This window comes from Oratosquilla oratoria, chromosome 18 (assembly GCF_046742065.1).
Source record: "Oratosquilla oratoria isolate Oo_2021 chromosome 18, ASM4674206v1, whole genome shotgun sequence".
NCBI lineage: Eukaryota > Metazoa > Arthropoda > Malacostraca > Stomatopoda > Squillidae > Oratosquilla > Oratosquilla oratoria.
In genome coordinates this window covers 40230611-40253648 of record NC_134794.1, presented here as the reverse complement: position 1 = coordinate 40253648, position 23038 = coordinate 40230611, and the positions used below count along the sequence as shown (strand labels likewise).

The following is a 23038-nucleotide window of genomic DNA, read 5'->3' as shown; positions in this document are numbered from 1 at the left end:
CCCACATATCTCCCCCCCACATCTCTCCCCTACACCCCCCATCTTTCCCCTCACATCTTCCCCTACACACATATCTCTCACACACACACAATTCTTCCCCCCACACACATCTCTTCCCCAAACACATCACATCCCCCACACATCGCCCCTCCACACACGTCTCTAACCCACACATGTCTCTCCCACACACAGGTCTCTGCCACATACACATACCTCCCACACACACATACCTCCCACACACACATACCTCCCACACACACACACACACACCTCTCCCACTCTCTCTCTCTCTCTCACACACACACACACACACACACACACACACACACACACACACACACCTCTCCCGCACACACATCTCCCCTCCCCCACAGCCACCAGATCGTATTTCGTTTTGTCTGTACTCGTAATTATTAGTGTTATACTAGTTAGTAATAGCAGAACGATAGGCTGGTTATAGATAGTAAGTGTACACTTTTGTGATGGTTCCACTTCGTATGGTTCCACCATCCCCATTCCTCTTTTTATTTTATCATTATTTTTATCTGTGTTATGGTCAGAAGTGACCACAATACCGCGTCTTTTATGACGTCATGGTTGACTGAGTACGGGAAGGAGGCAACCGTGGCCTGTCCAAGACCTTTAGGGTCTTGAGGGGGTGAGGGGTAAACCCGAACGCCTTCCCTTTCCCCTCACCCCCGTCTTCCCAAACCCCCCAGGTAGCTATGTGTAGCTCCCTGCTGGCCCTTTACCAAATATGGTCATAAAATGAAGCTGATAAAACGAAGACTTGATGTCGAGTCATTGTGCACCAACGTTCCTGTCTTGCAATTGAAAGTCGAGGTTACGAATATAGGGATTATTGAAGAATCTAGACTAGCTCAGTCTATGTCTATGGCTTATCGGCACCGTTCTCGTGATGGCGGCGTGTTTTAAAAGAACCCATAAGTAAACATAAGAACATGAGAACGAAAGAGACTGCAAAAGACCATAAGGCCTACACTAGACCGTTCCATGTCCATTACCACATGTCATCCCCATCCATGAAGTTAACCTTGTCTTGAAGCAACTGATAGTTTCAGTGCTTACTATGTGGTTAACAAGCCTATTCCATTCGTTGACCACACTGTTGGTAAACCAGTTCTAAGTGAGTCCACCTGTGTCCGCTTCATATCTGAATCTGAGGTTCGATCTTTTTATGGTCATAAAGAAAAATAATGTTGATTTTGTCAGGGAATAAATGGTATAAGTTTGTTCTTGTTTTTGGATAGTTTATTTCACAGGATGTATAAAATTCAGACGAAAAAATTATAGATATTTTTAGAAGAATTTTTTGCACCATGGAAGTGGTTCCTTTGCGCAGACGCATTTTGGTTTAATTAGCCGGATCGTTTGTAAACCCCACACGCGCGCGCACGTGCGCCCACTTAGGGTGGAGTTGTAAGGTTGAGTATTGCTGGAGTGGACATTCTACAGTTGATTATGGCTCGTGATACATAAAACCTAACCTGACCTGACCTAACATTCTACAGTTGATTATGGCTCGTGATACATATAACCTAACCTAAAATTCTACAGTTGATTATATGGCTCGTACTACATGACCTAATCTGACCTAACATTCTACAGTTGATGATATGGCTCGTGTTACATATAACCTAACCTAATCTAACCTGACCTAATATCATGTTAGGATGGAGAGACTGCAGTTGATCAGCTGGGAGAGGGGAATTCTTCAACTGATTGTAGTTGGGGTGGATATTCTACAGTTCATCAATACAGAAGAGGGATTCTACAGTTGACCCAATTAGCCATTTAGCAAAGGTTGTTTACGATGTTACATGTCACCCAACAGTCCCCAGAACACATAGGGCTTCGGCCACAGCTACTCAGCGCCTCCTGTCGTAGAAGGCTCCTCGCATTTTAGGGGGTAGAAAACGAGTCAAGGTGTATCGTTTCTGTTCTCTCCTCATTCTGCAGTATTTGGACATTGTCAAAGTCCGCAAGCCCAGAGTACTTGAGGGTTTTACGAGCATATATATATATATATATATATATATATATATATATATATATATATGATGCATAATGACACTACGTCTACTGACTTTGCCTTGGAGACATAAAAGTATGTCGATCCTTTCCATAAAAGCAATCACAGCAACAGGAAATATGTAGAGAAACGTGAAGTATATTTTTCTGAGATTACCTCGTCTATTATAATAAAGTAGTAGCCTCTGTCCAGCCTAGGCTGGATAGAGTGAGAAATGAGGAGGTGAGGAGGAGAACAGGGGTGAAAAAGGATTTGGGAGATAGGGTTGATGAAAGAATATTAGGATGGTTTGGACACATGGAAAGAATGAGTGAAGAAAGACTAGTAAAAGAGGTATAGAAGGCAGATGTGGAGGGAGTGAACATGAGGGGACGTCCTAGGATGAGGTGGATGGATGGGGTGAAGGGGGCTTTGGGGAAGAGGGGAATGTCTGTTGAGGAAGGAAGGGAGAGGACGGAAGACAGAGGTGAGTGGAGAATGGTTATATATGGATGATGTTGTGATTGCATGAGGAGGAATGGGCAGGGGGGTGGGGGGTGGGGTAGTATGTGTGAGTTAATTTTGACGCAGCCCGAAGGGATTTCTCCCCGTCCTCTCCTTATATGCAAGGGGGGACGGAGAGGGGGGGTCGCCGATTAAATGAAGCGGCCTTGCTGTGGATGTGCTGTGTCTTGCGACACTGCTTCTGACCCAGGGCGGTGGGCAGGGTGCAGGGATGACCCGTCATCCAGGAGGTGCTCAGATGAGAGGGAGGGTGGGAGGGGTGTGGAGTGTATGTAGGGATGAAATGGGTGGGAGTGTTTTTATGCCTTTCCCTTTTTGGCTACCTCCCTTGTAAGGGGGAAAAAGCCTTGGTATATGTATGTATGTATGTAGTAGCCTCTGTCTGCCTGTTTGATCACGAACTCCTCCTAGGGTTTTGCAGAAAGACCCCCATAACCATATATATTCTGATACCCTATCCCTCCAGGTATTTGGATAACTATATTTCATTTAAAAAAAAAATTGGTTAGGGTTAAGGGTTAAAGTTAGGTGGGTTATGGTTAGGCGAGTGATTATTCACGAAATACTCCTAGGTTTTTGCAGATACCTATAACCATATATATTCTGAAACCTTATAACCCAAGGTACTTGGAAAACTATCTTTCATTTGTCTGTCTGTTTATTTGTTTGTTTGTTCAGGAACTCCTCCTAGGGTTTTGCATATAGACCCCATAACCATATATATTCTGATACCCTATCACTTCAGGTACTTGGATAATTATATTTCATTTTCAAATATATATATATATTGGTTAGGGTTAAGGGTTAGATTTAGGTGGGGTATGGTTAGGTAAGAGGTTATTCACGAACTCCTCATAGGTTTTTGAATATAGACCCCTATAACCATATATATTCTGAAACTTTATAACCCAAGGTACTTGGATTACTATCTTTCATTTGTCTGTCAATTTGTTTGTTTATTTCTATGTTCACGAACTCCTAGGGTTTTGCAGATAGATGCCCATAACCATATATATTCTGATACCCTATCACTCCAGGTACTTGGATAACTAAGTTTCATATAAAAATATATATTTTGGTTGGGGTTAAGGGTTAAAGTTAGGTGGGGTATGGTTAGGTTAGGGATGATTCACGAACTCACAGCAACGCGCGGGTAATTTGGCTAGTATATACATAAAGTAGGCACACATATACTGTGCTTTATATGTGATATATATGAAATGTTTATAATTAAAATTAAAAAAAATCGAGAATATTTGAATTGAAATGAATATATTTCGCTAAAATTGGGATCAACTCCGTATTGTTGGCTTTTGGGCGAGTTGCCAGATACTTTATTGTTTTTTTCTATATAATTAGAAAAATAATTGCCTGTTTTATAAACAGTGCCACATATTGGCCTGCTTTGTAACTGTAATACAACCCAGTGGAGCTAAAAAAATGGTAATGGGTGTTAATCATTTGCATGATTCATGTGTATTATATATATATATATATATATGTATGTGTGTGTGTGAGTGACATAAGTGAAAGTAGGAAACAAGTCTTAATCTGAATTTATTCTTGACTAGCTTTCTGATTTTAAGAAAACCAATTTATAGTTTTAAGTTTAGTTTATACTAATTTATCATTTTTCAATAGTTCTGTCATTAAAGAATTTTAACTATACTTGATAAATATTACGAAAAGGAGTTCTACCTTGTTTTTGTAGTATCCTAAATACAGGCTATGAAGGTAATTATTTCATTATCAAAAATGCTAGATCTAGGATGAATACACGACCTAGTTATGTATTTCAAATTAGAATATTTTTATTTTTCGATGAATTGTTGTATATCGATGAATTAACAAGAAAAATATCGACACCAATTGTAATGATAGAAATAATGATGACATAAAAACTGAAAAAAAAAACTGATGAATGAGTAAAATATAAATAAATATCAACAATACTATCACTAATTATAATGAAAACATAGAAAATGAGAACCATTGATGTAGGGTCGATAAATTGTCGTCAGGTAATCCGGGACTGAGTGACTGTCCGTGACTGAACTGTCCGTAGGAGGTTCTGCTCACGTCTCCATTCCTTGATTGCGTATGAAGATGTGGTCCATTTTAACTATTCTTAATACGAAAAGAAGTTCTACCTTGTTTTTGTAGTATCCTAAATAAAGGCTATGAAGTAATTATTTCATTATCAAAGGTAAAAGTATGCTGAATCAAGGATGAAAACATGACCTAGTTATATTTTTCAAATTAGAATATTTTTATTTTTCGATGAATTGTCGGTGAATTCGCCTAGACCCCATTATACTCGTATGTATATATATATATATATATATATATATATATATAATTATATATATATATATATATATATATATATATATATATATATATATCAAATCACCCATCCCGAGTCCACTACTGAACAAAGGCTTCCTTCATAGCATTCCATGATTCACACGACTTTGCCATCCTCTGCCACGTCACTCCCGCGAACTTTTCTATCTCGTCTCTCCATCTTCTGTCTGGTCTCGCTCTTCCACGCTTCCTATCTCGTGGCGTCCACTCAGTAACACACTTGCTCCATCGCTCATCAGTCGTTCGCACTAACTCACCTGCCCAATTCCACTTCCTCTCTTTTACTGCCACCACAATATCTTTCACTCTAGTCTGCTCTCTCACCCAGCTTACTCTCGGGTCTCTCAGCGTTATTCCCATCATTTATCTCTTCCCATTCTCCTCTGTGCAGTCCTTATCTTTGTTTCCATTGCCTTCGTTAGTTTCCAAATCTCACATCCGTAGATTATTGCTGTCAGAATGCATTGATTGTAAACTTTACGTTCAAATATAAAGGTAGAGAGCCTCTCATTATTTTATTATACTTACCAAACACTTTCCAACCGATTGTAATGCGTCTTTTTATTTCATTATCATGATCTTTCGTCACTTTCACCATTTGTCCTAAATAATTATACTCCTCAACTTCAAGACTCTCACCATCAATTACAATCTCTTTACTTTGAACTTTCGTGTTGAACACTACTTTCGTTTTACTCTTATTCAGTTTAAACCTACTTTGAGATTTTGTTTAGATCACTCAGCATATCTTGCAAGTCTTCTGTTTTTTTCTGAATAAGAATTATGTCATCTGCAAATCTGAGGTGGTTCAAATATTCGCCAATAATCTTTAAACCTTTCTTTTCCCAACTCAATCTTCTGAAAATATCTTCCAAGCAAGCTGTAAATAGTTTGGTTGAAATTGTATAGCTTTGTCCTACTCCTTTCTCGATCTTGATCTTTTCTGTATCTTTATGTAATTATAGCGGTACCTTTCGCATAAATCTTTTCTAAAACTCTTACGATCTGTTCGTTTGTACCCTGCTTGCGTAGCGAGTTTAGTATTGCTATTTGTTCTACCGAGTCAAAGGTCTTCTCGCAATCTACAAAAGCTAAACATAAAGGTATATTGTATTCTGTCGTTTTCTTGAATAGTTGGTTTATCGCCTACAAATGGTCTTGAGTCGAATATCCGCTTCTAAATCCTGCCTGTTCTCTCGGTTGGTTTCCATCTAAAACTTGACTTAGTCTATTTGTAAGGATCTTGGAAAATATTTTATATACATTTGATAGCAAGCTAATCGGTCGGTAGTTACTAAGGTCCTTCTGGTCTCCTTATTTTTTTTTTTTTTTTTTTTTTTTTTTTTTTTTATAATGAAACAAAACCACTATAGCTTTGCACCACGCACCAGGAACGCTTTCTTGACGTAAGCACTGCGTGTACAACTTAGCTAATTTAATATGAACTAATTTACCTGCGTCTTTTAACGGATCTATCGATATACCATCTTCTCCAGGTGCTTTTCCTCGTTTCATAGTTTTTAGAGCAAATTCTACTTCTTCCTTTGTAATCTCTGGCACACTACTAAGTTCTACACTTGAATTTACTGACTCGACGACGGTCTTCGACGAGTAAAGCTCTTGGTGAAATTATTCTACTCTTTTACCATTCTGTCCCTGCATTTAATGATTTTCATTTCTATCTTTCAAACATATCATTTGCTGTCTTCCTAAAGCATGTCTGCGCTCGGTCACTTTGATATCTTTACCTTTCCGAATAGTTCCTCTATTTCATCCATGTTTCTCTTTCTTTTCTCTAATCTCTGCCTTTTGTTGATAAGCTTGTTTAGTTCCACTCTTCCTATTTCGTCTTTCCTGCTGTTAATCTGCATAGTCCTTCTTTTAATTAGGTCATTTGTAGCTTTGGAGTATTTGTTTTCTCTAGTGTTTTTTGTACTTCCTACTTTGCCGATTACCTAAAGATATTCACTAAATTCAAATATCTTCGACTGTGTCCGCGTTAGTTCTTAGAGCTTCGAGTCTATTTTTTAATTTCTAACTGAAATTTTTTCGTATCCTTAACCTTTGCAAGGTTGATTGTCTTTCTTAAAATTAGTTTATTTCTCTCGGCTCTGAAAATTAATTTAGCTGTGCAACCTACCATTCTATGGTCACTACCTATGTTGACTTTATTCATCAACGTAACATTGCTAACGCTTTTGCTCTCATCTAATATGAAGTAAATTTCGTTCCTTGATGTTCCATTTGGACTTCTCCACGTCCATTTACGACCTACGCACTTTTGGAAGAAAGTGTTCATTATCCTCATGTAGTTCTCTGCAAAATTGACTAACATCTCGCCTCTGTCATTTCTTTCGACTACCTCAAACTTCCCAATGCACGTCTCATCTCCTATCTTCTTCCCCACTTTAGTATTAAAGTCTCCTATTACCAACGTGTACTTACTTTTTTTCTTGATCCATTACCTGACTTAAATCATCATAGAAGAACACAATTTCATCGTCTGAACTCTGTGAAGTTGCTGCATAAACTTAAACTATTTTTAGATTGTATCTTTATATATATATATATATATATATATAGAACAAGTGAAAACCACTGATGGAGTAAAAAAAGACTGGAGACGGGGAATCTGTATATTTCGATTGCAAACTGCAATCCTCTTCAGTAGATACAAATTGGGATTTGTATCTACTGAAGAGGATTGCAGTAATATACATATATATATATATATATATATATATATATATATGTATATATATATATATATATGTGTGTGTGTATATATATATATATATATATATATATATATATATATATATATATACATATATATATATTTTTTTAGGCGCAGATTCTCATAAATACAAACTGAGTTTAACCCAAGAGCATTCTCACATTTCTTAATCGTCTTTTTGATGTTCTCCATATTTCTGTTAACATCCAATGGCCAATGGTCACCAGAATGTATTACCCTAGCTATTAATAGATTACTACCCCCTACACTAACTGCGGACAAAATCCACCAATGTACACGTGGCGCCGGACACGTGACCTGAGTCCCACGTCCCTACTTGTTCACCTCACTTCTTTTGTATATATACATGCTTCTCTCCACTATGGAACACATTTGCTGAAGAGGATCACAGATAGTGATCGAAATATACGGATCTCTTTACTTTGGCTTATTCTCCAAAAGTGGGTCATTAGTATATATATATATATATATATATATATATATATATATATATATATTTATATATATATATGTGTGTAAATATATAAATGTATTTGTTAACACACACACACACATATATATATATATATATATATATATATATATATATTCTATGTTCATTTTGGTTTTTAGAACATTAATCTATAAATAGAAGAGGAACTAGGCATTGCTAAAATATTAAACTGGTAATCCACAAATAAGCAGGGAACTGTGACTAGTTTATATATATGTATATATATATATATATATATATATATATATATATATATATATATATATATATATATATATATATATGAACCATTATTCTTTGGTGCATGTGGACTTGTGTCCCATGTTTGTCAAAAAACCGTTACTAAGAAATTGCGTTATTCGAAAAAAAAAATCTTATGTTATTATATACATATGAGTTGGTTGGTGTGAGCTCTGTTATGTACTTATTTGTAAGATAAACTAATCGCCCGAACAGGGACTCGAACCCTGGACCCTTAGGTTAAAAGCCTAATGCTCTACCGACTGAGCTATCCGGGCTCGTGGGGGAGGGAAGGACAGTGATTCTATTGGTTGGGCCTAGTCTGACCATTTACAGCAACGTGTTTTATTATGTTTACAGCAAAGTGTTTTATTATGTTTAGAATGAAGTATTACACACACATATGTATGTGTATGTATATATATATATATGTATATATATGTAGATATATATATGTATATATATATATATATATATGTGTGTGTGGTCTTCCTCAGGATAGAAGCGCTGGTTATTGCAGACATCTTCATATCCGTGTGAAGGTTCAGATTAATTTATTTCAGTATAACATTGACAAGCAGTAACCAATACAAATTAATTAATCGACAAAGAATATTCTAGGAATAACTCAAAAAGCCCAGTAAGGGGTTTGTTTCCATTGAGGCCCCGAGAGGCTGGCACTCGATCTCCAGTTGCACATGAGAACTGACAACCGGCGACTGCTCCCCACATGCTACTCTGCTGGTGGCACAGAAACAGCCCCACGCTGTGTAACTGTGTGTAATATATATATATATATGTATATATATATATATATATATATATATATATATATATATATATATATTTATATATTGCAGTATTTCACAAATGACACATTAATATAATTTGCCGAAAAAAAACACTGGTAAATTAGAAACGTAGTCCGAACGTGTGTGTGTGTGATTAACGTGTTGGACTCGTGACCGACAGCTATTATCCTCCCGGATGAGAACTCAGAGTTTATATATGACCGATATACAGGTAATGTTGTGACCTTACACATATGAACTCCATGTATGTGTGTGTAATCCCCCACAGACTTCCGTTCATGACCTATGTGAACATTGGTAATATGATTAAGGATTACAAAGGCGAAGCATGCCGATAGATGACCTTTTGGTCCATAACTAGGTCGGATGCGAAAAAAATAATTATAAATAAATATAAATATAATATAAATAATGAATAAAATAAGTTAATGCATAGGTATAGTTGAATAATAAACAAAACGGGTAAATAGTAAATAATGATAAATTAACAAATAACTAGTAATAAATGTGAATCAAGCAAATAGTAATAAACAATGATAACAAAACAAATAAAATAAATTACAATCATTACAGCATTTTGCTTAGGTGATGAAAACCTACCTTGCCGTGGTTTAAGGCGATTATATCCTAGACTCAAAGGGAATTACTCAAGGACATAATATTGCGGAACCGCGTTGACTGACACTCGATCCCCGGGGTAGAGTCAGAAAATAAAATCGCATGGGGGCAGTAAGGATTAAAAAGAAAGTGCCACCTAGTGGCATGTTCGAATCCTGCAATCCTCTCCGATTCCAGGCAGTGGCCGTTTGTTACGAATCTAGGATATTTGGGCCACGAAACTGCAACCAAGGACATTTGGGCCACAAGGGCCACCTGGGGTGAATTTTTGGGCCACAAACTATATTTTTTTCCATTCAATATACTAAATATTTTATATAAATTTGCTATTTTATGTTTTATTACTGCTTTTGGTATTTTTTGCCTTTTTGTAAGTACTCTATCATGAAGTGTTTTAGCTCTAGTTTATCGACCGTCCCAACCAGATCCTCTCCTACACCTCTGGGGAGCTCTGTATATAAACCTAGCCCGTCAAGAGATGTCATATCACATTCACTGAGCTACTCAGCCATGCCAGCTAAGCTCGAAGTCATCACATCATCTAGAGGGGACCAGAAGATCTGGATGGATGGCTTCATGTGCACCAAGAAGCATGTTGCCAAGTCAGTTAATGAGATCGTTTAGCGGTGTGTCAAGCGTTCCTCTTCTCTCAAGGGCCCTGCTCTCATCAAGACCACCAAGACTGTCAGTGAACCTCGGGTTGTGTCGGATCACAACCACCTCGCTGACGCAGGTGGATGACAGGTGGAGAAGACTCGCCAGTCCATGAAGAGGAAGGCTGCTACCACCAACGACCGTCCCAACCAGATCCCCTCCTTCACGGTTGCAGAGTTTCCAGAGGAGGTCAAGGCACGCATGCCTTAGGCCGACTCTACGAAGCGTGCCTTGCGTCGCATCCGAGCTGAGTACCGTCCGAAGGATCCTCAGTCTATGCAGGATCTGGTCATCACCGGCGACTGGGCATCCGACCTCCACTATGACAACGGGCAGGAAGCAGATGACCGCGTCATCATCTTCACCACCCCACGTCATCTGGAGGAGCTAGCAGCCTGTGACGACTGGTGCATGGATGGCACCTTCTCCGTTTCTCCAAGACTCTTCACCCAGCTCTACGTGATCCAGGGTCGGTCCCACGGCGTCTACCTTCCTTTGGTCTACGCCTTGCTGCAACGCAAGACACAGACCAGTTACGAGACGCTTTTCAGGGTTCATCAGTCATCATCGACTTCGAGCGGCCTGTGGTCTTGGGGAAGGAGGTCCAGGTCCGGTTCTGCTTCTACCACCTGAGTCAGTCCATCTGGAGGCAGATCCAGGGCCTGGGGCTGAAGAACCTGTACGAGTCTGACGACGAGCTCCGCCTGTTCTGCGGGCAGCTGGATGCCCTCGCCTTCCTTCGCCCAGAGGACGTCAAGTCAGGCATGGCACACCTACGCTCCACCATGCCTGATGATGCTGCAGCACTCATTGAGTACTTCGACTCAACCTACGTTTCCGGCCAGCTCCGCCACCGTCATGACGTCCACTCCTGGAGTCATCAGGCCAGTGCTCTTCCGCCGCACGTCGCCCATGTTCCGACCTGAGAAGTGGAACATGCACCAAGCCATCCTCAACAACCAGCCCAGAACCAACAATGTCTGTGAGGGCTGGAACAACAATTTCTTCAACCTGGTGGGACATTCAAACCCCACTGTTTGGAAGCTAACTGAGTGCCTGCAGGCACGGTCGATGGTGTCCTGCTCCAGGAGGAGCGTGGGATCCGCCCCTCCAAGCGTGGGAAGATGGTGTACCAAGAACTTCAGGTCCGCCTCCACAACCTCGTGCTTGGCCACAAGACAGGCAAGAAGACCATCCCTGCCTTCCATCGTGGCGTAAGCCACAACCTCCGCGGAGGACAGCCCAACTTGTAAATAATTGTGCTGTTTTGTGTTTGTATTTTGTACATTTTACCAGGGTTCGTAGAGTCGGAACACAAAACCTCCGACTCCGACTCCAACTCTTCTAATTTTAGCACCTCCGACTCCTCTATTTTTGGCACCACCTACTCCGACTCCGACTCCTCTTCATGTAATTAACTGATTATGGCCTAAATATTTTATAAAGCCTATACAACACACATACGCTCCAATCTTGAGTAGACTTATATCATTATAACTGGTTTATATCAAAGAATAAAGATATATGTTATAGTGTGGCTTTCCTATGTTTGACCTCTTCATTAATACTTTATTACTGAAATAGAGATTTTTTGAAAGGATATTGAAGAAAATCCAATAAAATAAAGATTCTATAATGTACCTACATACTGATACTGCTATGCGATTATTGCGATGGACAATACTCTGGTTCTGGAACCGATCTTATCGATACGAGTACAATACAAGATACAGCTGAACATGTTTGAAACGTGAAACTTTTTTTCAACTTTAAATATACTTATTTCAATAATTCAGTGTTAAAAAGTATAGAGTGGACAAAGAAGGGGAAAGGAGAGAAGAGATAGTATTATTGCGTTAGTCTACAGTTGAAATCATAATTATCCTACTGTTTGGCAACACAGCAGTGGGAGAAACCACCAAACTGTTGGAGTGATGGAAACGACGCAAATGGAAATTGACAGGAATATTACAGCTCCCGTGACTGTGTGTCAACAGAAGGTGTAAAATGGAGGTGTTTATCTAATTTATTCAAGTAATACTTTGGATGTTTATCGGTCTATGTATAAATTGGAAAGCCAGCGTTGCACATGGACGTTTTGGGGGTTTAGTGGAATGACCATGAAGATAAGACGATGAGATTTATTACATTTTATATCTATTTTTTATATAATCTACTTATAAGGAGTGTGCACTGCATAACTGTACAAACTAAACGAAGGCATTATAAAATGTAAATTTAACTGGAGTCGGAGTCCGTTTATTTTTACCGAGTCCGACTCCAGTGACACCGTAATTGGTTCCGACTCCGACTCCAGTGACCGTAATGGCTTCCGACTCCGACTCCAGTGACCGTAATGGCTTCCGACTGACTCCACGACTTCGACTCCGACTCCACAGCCCTGCATTTTACTGTGATTTTTCACTTGATTTCTGTAAATATATGTCTTATTTATGTTGTGATATTGAATGAAACGTTTATATTTAAAAAAAAATGTAGTCACTCTTTCTCCTATCCCAAATATCCTAGTCACCGTGGTTGTAGTTTCGTGGCTCAAATATCCGTTCAGCGGACAAAACGCCCCTTAATATATTTGACCACAAATGTAATAAAACACACACGCAGGAATTACATTAGTGTCAACTACGTAACAATTATCACTTGGTATTAAGCATGGAAAGATTTCAGTCACCACCACGGATAACTGGTCCATGGACATCTCGTCCAGAAACTACAACTCTGGAGATCTCGCCCACAGAAATGCGGACATCTCGTCATGCAACTTTTTTATATGTAATCTTATCTACTCCCTCCACTCCTTCCCTCTTCCTCCTCTTCCCCTCACCTTCCTCCTTCCCCTTCCCCATTAGATGTGTTTGCTTTGCGGTATTCCCCCCATCCCCTCACCCCACTCTCTCTTTATTTCTCCTTTATGTTCTTTCTCTACTCCCCCTCGCTCTCTCTCTCTCCTCCCCTTCGTATATCCCCTCCTTCCTGCTCTCCTTTTCCTCTCTCCTCCTCAGCTCATCCCTCCTCTCTGTTCCCCCATCGCTCTCTCATCTCCCACTTCGCTTTCCCTCCTCTTTCAGCTCCCCCTTCCCTCTCTCCCCATCTCCTCCCCCTTCCCTCTCTCCCCATCTCCTCCCCCTTCCCTCTCCTCCCCTCCTCTCCCCTTTCCCTCTCTCCTGCTGAGCATGAAAATTGGGTTGAATGTATTTATGAATGCATGTTCCCCACCTACTTGTTAACATTCTACCGGCAACACCCGGAGCTTTTGTCCTTGGGGGACAGTGTGCCACCGAAGAGATGGAGTCATACAGGTCGAAAAGGAGGTATACAAAAATAAACAAATAGATAAACATGTAGATAAGAAATGTACTGTGTGTGATTCACCATGCTCTTTGGATCATGTGTTGGACTTGTGATCGATAGCTATTATCCTCCCGGATGAGGGCTCTGAACTCGTATATGACCGATCTGTGACCATACACGCACACACACACACCCAACTCCCCGTCCACGAGAGTTGGAGTAACGACTCGTGTATATGTGTGTGTGTGTGTGAAAGAGAAAGAAAGAAAAATATTGTCCGCTTCCCTCACCACATGCAGTAAGGTCCGGCCGGAAAAGCTTGTCCAGGTCGGTTGGGGTGCTGATGGAGGTGGGGGGGTCATAGGTGTATGTTCCTGCCATCTGTTGGTCATGACACGAACCATTTCGCTACAACCTGAGTAGTGATAGAGAGTGAGATAAAGTGTAGTTGGACGCACAAGTGTAATGTATATCGTGTTTATTTTTTATTGATTATATATATACATATTTTTATTATATTTGTTTTGATGTTTGTACTTTGGTGACAGCTCACTTTTTAATTGTCATATTTATTTTTGTTTTGATAAGTTGGATGACAGGCGCATCACATCGCTGACATCTAAAGGAACCGCCCGAACAGGGACTTGAACCCTGGACCCTCAGGTTAAAAGCCTGATGCTCTACCGACTGAGCTATCCGGGCTGTTGAGTGAAAGGCTATATTCGTGGTACTTGTATTAAGTAATTATATTAAGTACAATATTGGGTGGCAAATATAATATTCGTAAATACTTAGGAATGAAAGAGACTGCAAGATACCATAAGACCTACACTATGCAGTTCTCATAAGATTCCTTACCTTTGTAAATTGTCTTTAAGACAAGGTAGGTATTTATCGTTACCTAATGATACCACAATTCTCTTTTATTTCACCATTAAATTGTTTAAACTCTATTATCATATGATAGTTTAGGAAGCTAGAAACTGGCTAGCTTAAACATGTTTGTTTCATCGTTAAAATGCTTAAACTCCATTATCATATGGTTTAGGAAGCTAGAAGCTGGTTAAGTTAAAGGGGTTCAATGTTTCACCGTTAAAGCGTTTAAAATCCTTTATCGTAAGATAGTTTAAGTACTGATTTAGAAAACCAGAAGCGGGTTAAGTTTAACGCCAAGACTCAACCGAGCATGCTTTAGTTGGAAATCTTAACGCAGATAGACATGGTTTAAGTAAGGATGGAACTAGATTAACTTTAGCGCAGTTAGGAAATTTGGATTTGTTTTTTTTTTATCAGTAACCAGCGCTTCTAGCCTTGATGATATTCTATTTATTTATCTGTATGATTAATAATATTAATTATTTACATATCTTTTTGTTGGTATTATTTTTTCAAACAAGTAAATATTACGGAACTCTGATCCAAAGGGGCTGTCGCTAAAAAAAAAAAATCCTGATATATTGACTGCATAACAAAGACCCAGCCAATACCCCCATATGTGGAGTGTGGGGGGTGGGGGGGTGACTGGAAATTATAAGAAATGTACAAGTTTGAGATCTGAGGCCGCCACTTTCGCGCTTTCATTTCGTACTATCTTCAATCACTTCTCCTTTCTTCACTTTCACCCACCTTTCCCTTGTCACTTCCTTTTCTGTATTAGTTTAGAGAATTTTTTACACAGTAGGCCCTGTGCCTCCAAGTATTCCTCTTTTTCAAATTCCTTATTGTCTATTTCAGACAAAGGGAATGAAATGTTTGTAGATTTTCTTTTCTTCATACAGGTTACAAGGCGTGTTTCTCCAGGTATAATCTTTGAGTCCCGTGAGAATACACATTGTTAGGTCCTATGTAAGTTCTGCAGTGACGTCATGGTTTCTTGAGGCCAATGATCTTTATATTTAAGATCCTCCCCTTAGGACGTGATCTTACAATCGTGAACCAATTGAATTTTCTCCACCCTTCAATCAGATTCGTTGTTATAAGTCTATATGCAATATTGTTTAATTAAGCAATCTCCAATCTCTGCACAACATAGTTTACAGTTAGTTAGCAAGACATTCGGCCCCCCGGGCATTGTTTATAAACACAAGGTTGAGACTGAGCTCGTGCAGCTCGCCTTCGGGTATTATGTAAATTAGAAAGATAACACGTGTCATCTACTCCTGTTTCTACCCACTTGTCTATTAGCCTCATACACAGCAATCACTTTGATCCCTATATATATTAGTATAAATGGACAGTAAGTTTTCTTGTAGACATGTTCGATTGAAGACCGGAGTTAATTCAATATCCACTATCTTCTTAGTGATTTTCTCAGTTTTCCAAATAGTTTGTATCTTGAAGGGTCAAACACAAGGCTTCCGAGATATATTGGTGTTATTATAACGAAAAATATTACACAAAACTTAAAATACGAGCTTTCGGTTGAATCATACAACCATCTTCAGGTAAGTAAGAACGAATGTACAAATCAAGAGTTTAAATAAGAGTAAATAAAGGAACTTGGAGAGTTAGGTCGTAGCTAGGTGTCAGGTACTGGACGGAGGTGAGGTCTTCGCTTCAATGGGATGTAGCTGGACATCAGATCACTGTAGCCGGACGTTTGGTCTTTGTTGCCACGCAGCCTCGCTATGTAGTTGTAAAGTACTAACTGTGTCAGTTTATATATTATGATAGGGGTGTATTGTGTAATGTAGACCTTTTCCAAGATGTGTAGTTTCTTGTTGCATTGTTTAAGTATTTTTGTATTGTTGACTAAATCTTGTCTGGAGTTTTGTTGTGTGTTTGTATCATGTGTATGCGTATATTTCCGTCACGGGCGTACATTGTGAGTGTCCTGCTCACATAGGTAGTGGTAACACCAATATAAGTAGCATTGGGGAGAAATTTGCAACCTTCTTCGGGATAAGTGAATTGGTACACCGGGTCTAGGACAAAACCCCAACGAATAAAAACCCAACCGACAAAAACCAGTCGTTCAAAAACCCCAAAACAAAAAGAAAAGAACTAAAATACCGTAATTACAAGACATGTTTTATTGTTTTATAAATATTTACATGGAGCACAAATGTGTTCACAGCAATTGTTTTGTGACATACATTTTCTTCTGTATCGTTCACTATACTTTAGTAGAGCCTGATGTTGTACCCAAGGCCTCTCATTGTTTCTTCTAGTGTCTTCCGACCGCTGTCTAAGTCTACACAAAGATTGCGTAGTCTCTCTTGCAGGCCTTTTGTGGTATTTTATAAATATATGAGCTCGCAGCGGAAAGTCTTTCCTGTCCGCTTCGCTTATTATGGAAGTTTTGGGCTGGGTTTTTGTTCATTGGAGTTTTGTCTGTACCCCTGGTACACCACATTAGTCTGTTTGAGGAGAGAGTTGTTTTTAGTCATATTATTTCTCATTATAAGGTTAGAGACTTTTGTGTTTTGTAGTATATAATGAAGGTCAATTTGTCGTCTGGGTTGGTGCATGTGACGTTACGTGCAAGGATGTCTTTGAGAACACGTTCGTTTGTTTTGTATGCTGGTGTGTGTGTGTGTGGAATGTGTGTTGTTTTGTCCGTGTTGTGTTGTGTTGCGGGTGATGAAAAGTCTCGTCTCTTTGTCAATGAGAAAGTTGGAAAAACCGGTGTTAATGAGAATTTGTTTAACGCGCGTTATTTCGGAGTGAAATTTTTCCCAAGAAGAGCAATTCTTATATGCGCGTCGAAGGTATGCCCGAATGACGCTAAGTTTTGTAACGCTGGCGGCACTCACTCGCTGCATTCATGCATCTTCCCGTGTCAGTCTTTTTCCTGTGAACAATGCTCGTGTATTTGTTGTCTTCGGAGTGGATGAGGACGTCGAGGAAGGGAGTTTTGTTGTTTATATTGAGTTCATATGTGAAATGTAGTACAGAGGCTGTTCCCATGGCTAGCTGTATATCTTTCAGATGGGACTCACTCCGAACTTTAGTAAAAATGTCGTCAACGTATCTACAGTAGGAAAAGGGTCTTAAGACGGGGTCTTGTAGGACTTTGTTCTCAAGATAACACATGTACAATTCAGCAAAATTACACCCTAAAGGTGACCCCATGGCGACTCCTTCCACTTGTAGACATAACTGTCGTGATGGGCTTCTAAAGGGCGCTTCAGTTGTGCAGGCCAGGAGAAGATGTTCCATTATTTCTTCCGGGATCTTAGGGGGATGTAATTCAGGGTGACGGTACACATTATTCAGGATCATTTCAGTCGTGGGAAGAATTGGAACATGTGAAAATAACGATTTCACATCGAGGGAAGCCATTATTCCTTGGGGTTGCTTGCTGTGTAATATGTTAATAAAATCATCAGATGATTTTAGGGAGTATTTCTTAGGGATGAATGGGGTGATGATATTACTAAGCTGTTTGGCGAGTCCGTATGTAGGGGTGATCTATGAGATGATCGGGCGGAGGGGGGCGTTAGGGTTGTGTATTTTAACGTTACCATAAATGTATCCAGGAGAGAACTCGCCGGTAATGGGAGGGATATGCAGATGGCCCACGACTATGTTGTTAGCTGCGATGAGTTTGTTAACCTGAACCTTAAGTTTGCTGGTGGGACTAATATATATATATATATATATATATATATATATATATATATATATTATCGGAAAATTTCAAAACACTGGACTCTGAGTAACAGAATTTATTACCGACGTATATGTGTATATATATATATATATGTATATATATCTAGACATATATATAGATATATATATATATCTGTGTGTGTGTGTGTGTGTATGTATAGATATATACATATATGTATATATACATATATACATATATATATATATATATATATATATATATATACTCGTGTGTAATTAAACATCTTGGGCCTTATGAGACAATGTTTTACAAACTAAAATTTTGATTGGCCTTTCAGAGCAGTCTTCGTTTTCCTCCTCTTCGTCTTCGTCGTCGTCTTCCTTGTCTTCCTTGGTTTCATCGCCTTCCTCTTCCTCATCTTCCTCCTCCACTTCCTCTTTATTGGCCTTCTCTTCCTCTTGATTTTCCTCATCTTTGTCATCGTCTTCTTCCTCCTCTTCATCTTCATTTTCCTCCTCTCCCTCTTCTTTTTCCTTGTTTTCTTTCTCCTCTTCGTTTTCCTCTTCTTTCTCTTCTTCCTCTTCTCTGGTCTCTCAGTCTAGTTACAATCCATAAGAACTTTCAGGCTCGTTTCATACGTATCGACTTTTCGCCCTGCGCCAGCATGCGACGTCGTGCTCTCAAATAACCATGGGTGTCTATGGACGCTTTCACACGTCACGACCACATCTGAAAGCATCCAGAGATACCCAAGGTTATTTGAGGACGCGACGTCGTGTCGTGAACTTCGCACGTTGAAAAGTCGATACGTGTGAAGACTTCTTCTGAGGGCACCGGCTGTCAATATAAAATTTTCAATTCATATAATGGTAGATCAAGTTCTTAGTGTTAATTTATTGTTAATCTATTGTGTTAGTGTTGATTGTTAGTGTGACGACATCTTGACAGGTTGTGAGAGAGGCAGAGAGGAAAACGCACCATTAGAACGAATTTATTCTTTAACTAGTTAAAGAATAAACTCTCGTTCTATTTGTGTGTTTTCCCCTCTGCCTCTCTCGTTGATCGTTAGTGTTAATCAGTTGTGTTAGTGTCGATATGTTAATGTTAATTTGTTTTGTTAGTGTTGATATGTTAATGTTAATCTGTTGTTAGTGTTGATATGTTGATGTTCATTTGTTAGTGTTGATATGTTAGTGTTAATATTTTTAGTGTCGTCCGTTGTCAGCGTGCATTTTCTTCTTGTGGAACAGAGATTTTGAGACCTCATCTAGGCAGTTCCATGTCCCTTACCACATATCCTCATCCATAAAGTTATTTAACCTCTTAAAACAACCGGTAGTTTCAGTGCTCAATACATAGTTACTATTCGATTCGATAACCACTCTATTTGTAAACTAGTTCTCGCTTGTTCCCATTTTAAACCTAGATTTGTCCAATTTAAATCCGTTACGTCGAGTCCTCGTTAGTAGAGGATTATCTTTGTCCATTCTACAGGCATTGGCATCTAGGAGGCAAAGTTTCTGGAATTCTAGACGGGCTAGAATTAAGGGTTAAGATGAGGGTTGAGATTGTCCAGGTTAACCTCGTTCTTAGTCTATACCAGTGTTTCTCAACCTTTTTTGTTCTGTGGCCCCTTTCGACACTATAAAAAAACCTTGTGGCTTCCCTTGCTAACTCCATCCATCCCTCACCCTGATCACCCAAACAAGTGAAAATATCATGGACTCAAAACACTTCAGGCATGAATCAAATAACAATATTAAATGGATAAATTTATTTGTTGAATACTAGCTATCAAAATGAATAAAGCAGAAATACATGTAGGCGAACTTGGCTCTTTTTTCAAAAGTTTCAGTGGGATCCCTGTGACTGATGCAGGGCTGTCAAGTTACCGATATTTGGCTCCAGAGATGTCAGAGAAAGACGTAAATCGCTTCTTTTTTTCTATATCAATGCGGTTTCGAGTCTTTGACGGCAAGTGTATCACCCGACTGAAACCAGTCTCAACTAAGTACGACGTGGGAAAAGAAAGTAGAAGGTACTTTTCATACACATCTTGATTTATCCGCAGCTTATGGCGCCCTCCACGCTTGAACCTTGCTCGAACTGTTGTGTCATTCTGCAGTTCAATGACACTTTCTTGTAGGGTGACATCAGCTTCAGATGCATCAGCAATGAACGGGTCCACAAACCAGTCAGGCACGGTCATTTGAAGTAGGTCAGAAAAGCGAGTTTCCATATCATTATGCAACTGCTTCAGATGGTCGACATACACTGCTAGGTCAGCATCAAGCAGCTCGGTGGATATACTTGCTAAGGATGGAAACTGGGCAAACTCCCGTCTCCCAAGGTTCAGCCAGAACAGCTTGAGTTTCCCTATAAATGCAGTGATCGCCTCCTTGCATGAAAACAAGGTGGAGTCATTCTCTTGAAGATCTTTGTTCAGAACATTTAGCTTTTCAAATATGCCTGACAGGTAGAGTATATCGCTCTTTGCATCAACAAGCTTTTGTCCGAGTTCCGTCTCACTCAAGAAAGAGATAACGCTGTTTCAAAGTGTCACTAAGCGTCGCAAACAATTACCCTTAGACAGCCACCTTACTTCCGTGTGCAGCACAAGTCGTTCGAATTCTTCATTATTCTTCCCACATAGTTGCTGAAAAGGCGACCCTTCAGAGCATTTTTTTTTTTTTTTTACCAAGTTGACAGTTTTGATAACATGCCCAAGTGCTTTATGCAGACGTCCTGCTAAGTTTTTGGCGACCAGGTGCTGCCGGTGAACAACACAGTGCACACAAACGACGTTGGGGACAGTTTTTTTCAAGTACGCACTGGATCCCCGATACCTTCCGATCATAGCAGCAGCGCCATCTGTTACACAAGCCACGATGTTCATGAGTGGAATGTTGTTTTCCTCAAAATATGCCTCAAGTTTTTTGAAGATTGACTCGCCTTTAGTGTCAGTTGTTAATTTCAGTGCAAAAATCAGTTCTTCACGTATTCCATCAACATCAAGGAACCTTGCGAACGCCATCAAAAGGGCAGAATTATCAGGTAAAGTAGTTTCGTCAAGTTGAAGCGAGAACTCATTCACCTGCAGTTTTAAAACTAATTGGCTCTCAACATCAGCAGCCATGTCATTAATGCGTCGCGATACTGAGGAGTTGCTCAGCGAAATAGCACTAGTGACCTCTTGTGGAGTTTGCTTCATGACTGTTGACTTGAAAGCACCATGGCCACTGCCGGCATGGTGAGAGATTAACCAGTAGTATGAGGTTTGCCTGCTTTTGCGATCAAATTGGATATCTTGTAAGAAGCCAGCATTCACTTTTTGGGTGAACATACGATTCACTGTCATCCTGCCTTGGAAATCGTCACGTAAATTCTTGAAAAACTAGCGGCTTGTCTTTCTTGTCTTTATGCACAGTCTCCGGATTTTTAAGTTTGTAGGGGCGCATACTCTCATTTGACATGGAGGCCTTGCATAGCAGGCACGTGGGCATTGCAGAATTTTGTGGGGACTCGATGAATCCATAAACAAGATATTCGACCGAATATTGCCTGCATTATTTCTTAGATGCACTGGCTATACTTTTCTGGAACATAAACAAACGAAACTCATTAATACCAAGTAACGATATTATTGAATGGGAAATATCTGCCCTCCAAATAACTAAGGAAGCTAACAAACAAAAACTATTAACCATAAGTTTTGTATTTCGCGAAAAGGAATGCAGTCTGCTCTTTACACACAGTTTTCAACATACCAGAAATGAAATATATTCTTTGTTCGCAACCTGAAGTAAAACGACAAAAATAAACTTATGGTTTTAATGCGAAAATTCAGCGATAGCGAAGCAATAGTAGAAAAAAAAATCACAGGGAAAAGAAAACTCCAGATTGGCCCTGTCCTAGCCCACCACGAAACAAATACCTCCACAAAAAGCCGCTTCCCAATACTAGGTACCTACCCAGCGTGTAGAGCAGATGTTTGCAGTAGCAGAGCCGAGAGTCAAGTGCTTTTATTTGGTCTGGCACGTTTATATACTATACAGTGTTTCTGGCGGACCCCTTTGTTGTGCCACTTTTATCTTGCGAATATTGTTTCCGGTGGTACCATGTGTTGTGACGCTTTCATCTCGCGAGTTAGCGCCGGAAGTCTGCTGCTCCAGCCTGTATGTGTGTGCGTGCTAACTCCGGCGCATCTTTGCGGCTATACCGCCACAATCCCATTGGCACATGAATCACACGCGCTTGCACACACGCTCACTTGCATCGACACACAGTTGTCATGTGCCACCATTTATCCTCGCTAACAAACTAAATTCCTCTGTGGCTCCCCGTGACCTCCCGTGGCCCCCCATTTCTTAAATTGGCCGCGTGGCCCCCTGAAAAAACACATGGCCCCCGTTGAGAAACACTGGTCTATACAAAGGTTCCTCTATTCGCGAATTTACGCGTTTCAGAACGACATGTCAACCAAAGAAAGGGTTTGGATGATGGTTGAAGAGGTTATCACACTGGGCAATTTTCCCTCCAACCTCCGATTCATCGGTGGTACCACCCACCCACCTCCAGAACTGTTTTCCGCCGTAAAATCACTCTGGCAAACTTATTCTATTTTCTCAACAATTTACATGGTTTTATGACA

General features: G+C 39.8%; 1 protein-coding gene and 2 non-coding genes across 4 annotated transcripts in view; 1 reads left to right on the top strand and 2 right to left on the bottom strand.

Annotated features, from left to right (window-relative positions):
• The window catches only part of LOC143034919 (ionotropic receptor 21a-like), a 185098-nt gene that overhangs the window by 11326 nt on the left and 150734 nt on the right, over nucleotides 1-23038 (top strand). The gene's annotated exons all lie outside the window — the stretch shown is intronic.
• TRNAK-UUU (transfer RNA lysine (anticodon UUU)) lies at nucleotides 8621-8693 on the bottom strand. The gene has a single exon. It is a non-coding gene; the product is annotated as a tRNA-Lys (tRNA).
• Nucleotides 14441-14513, bottom strand: TRNAK-UUU (transfer RNA lysine (anticodon UUU)). The gene has a single exon. It is a non-coding gene; the product is annotated as a tRNA-Lys (tRNA).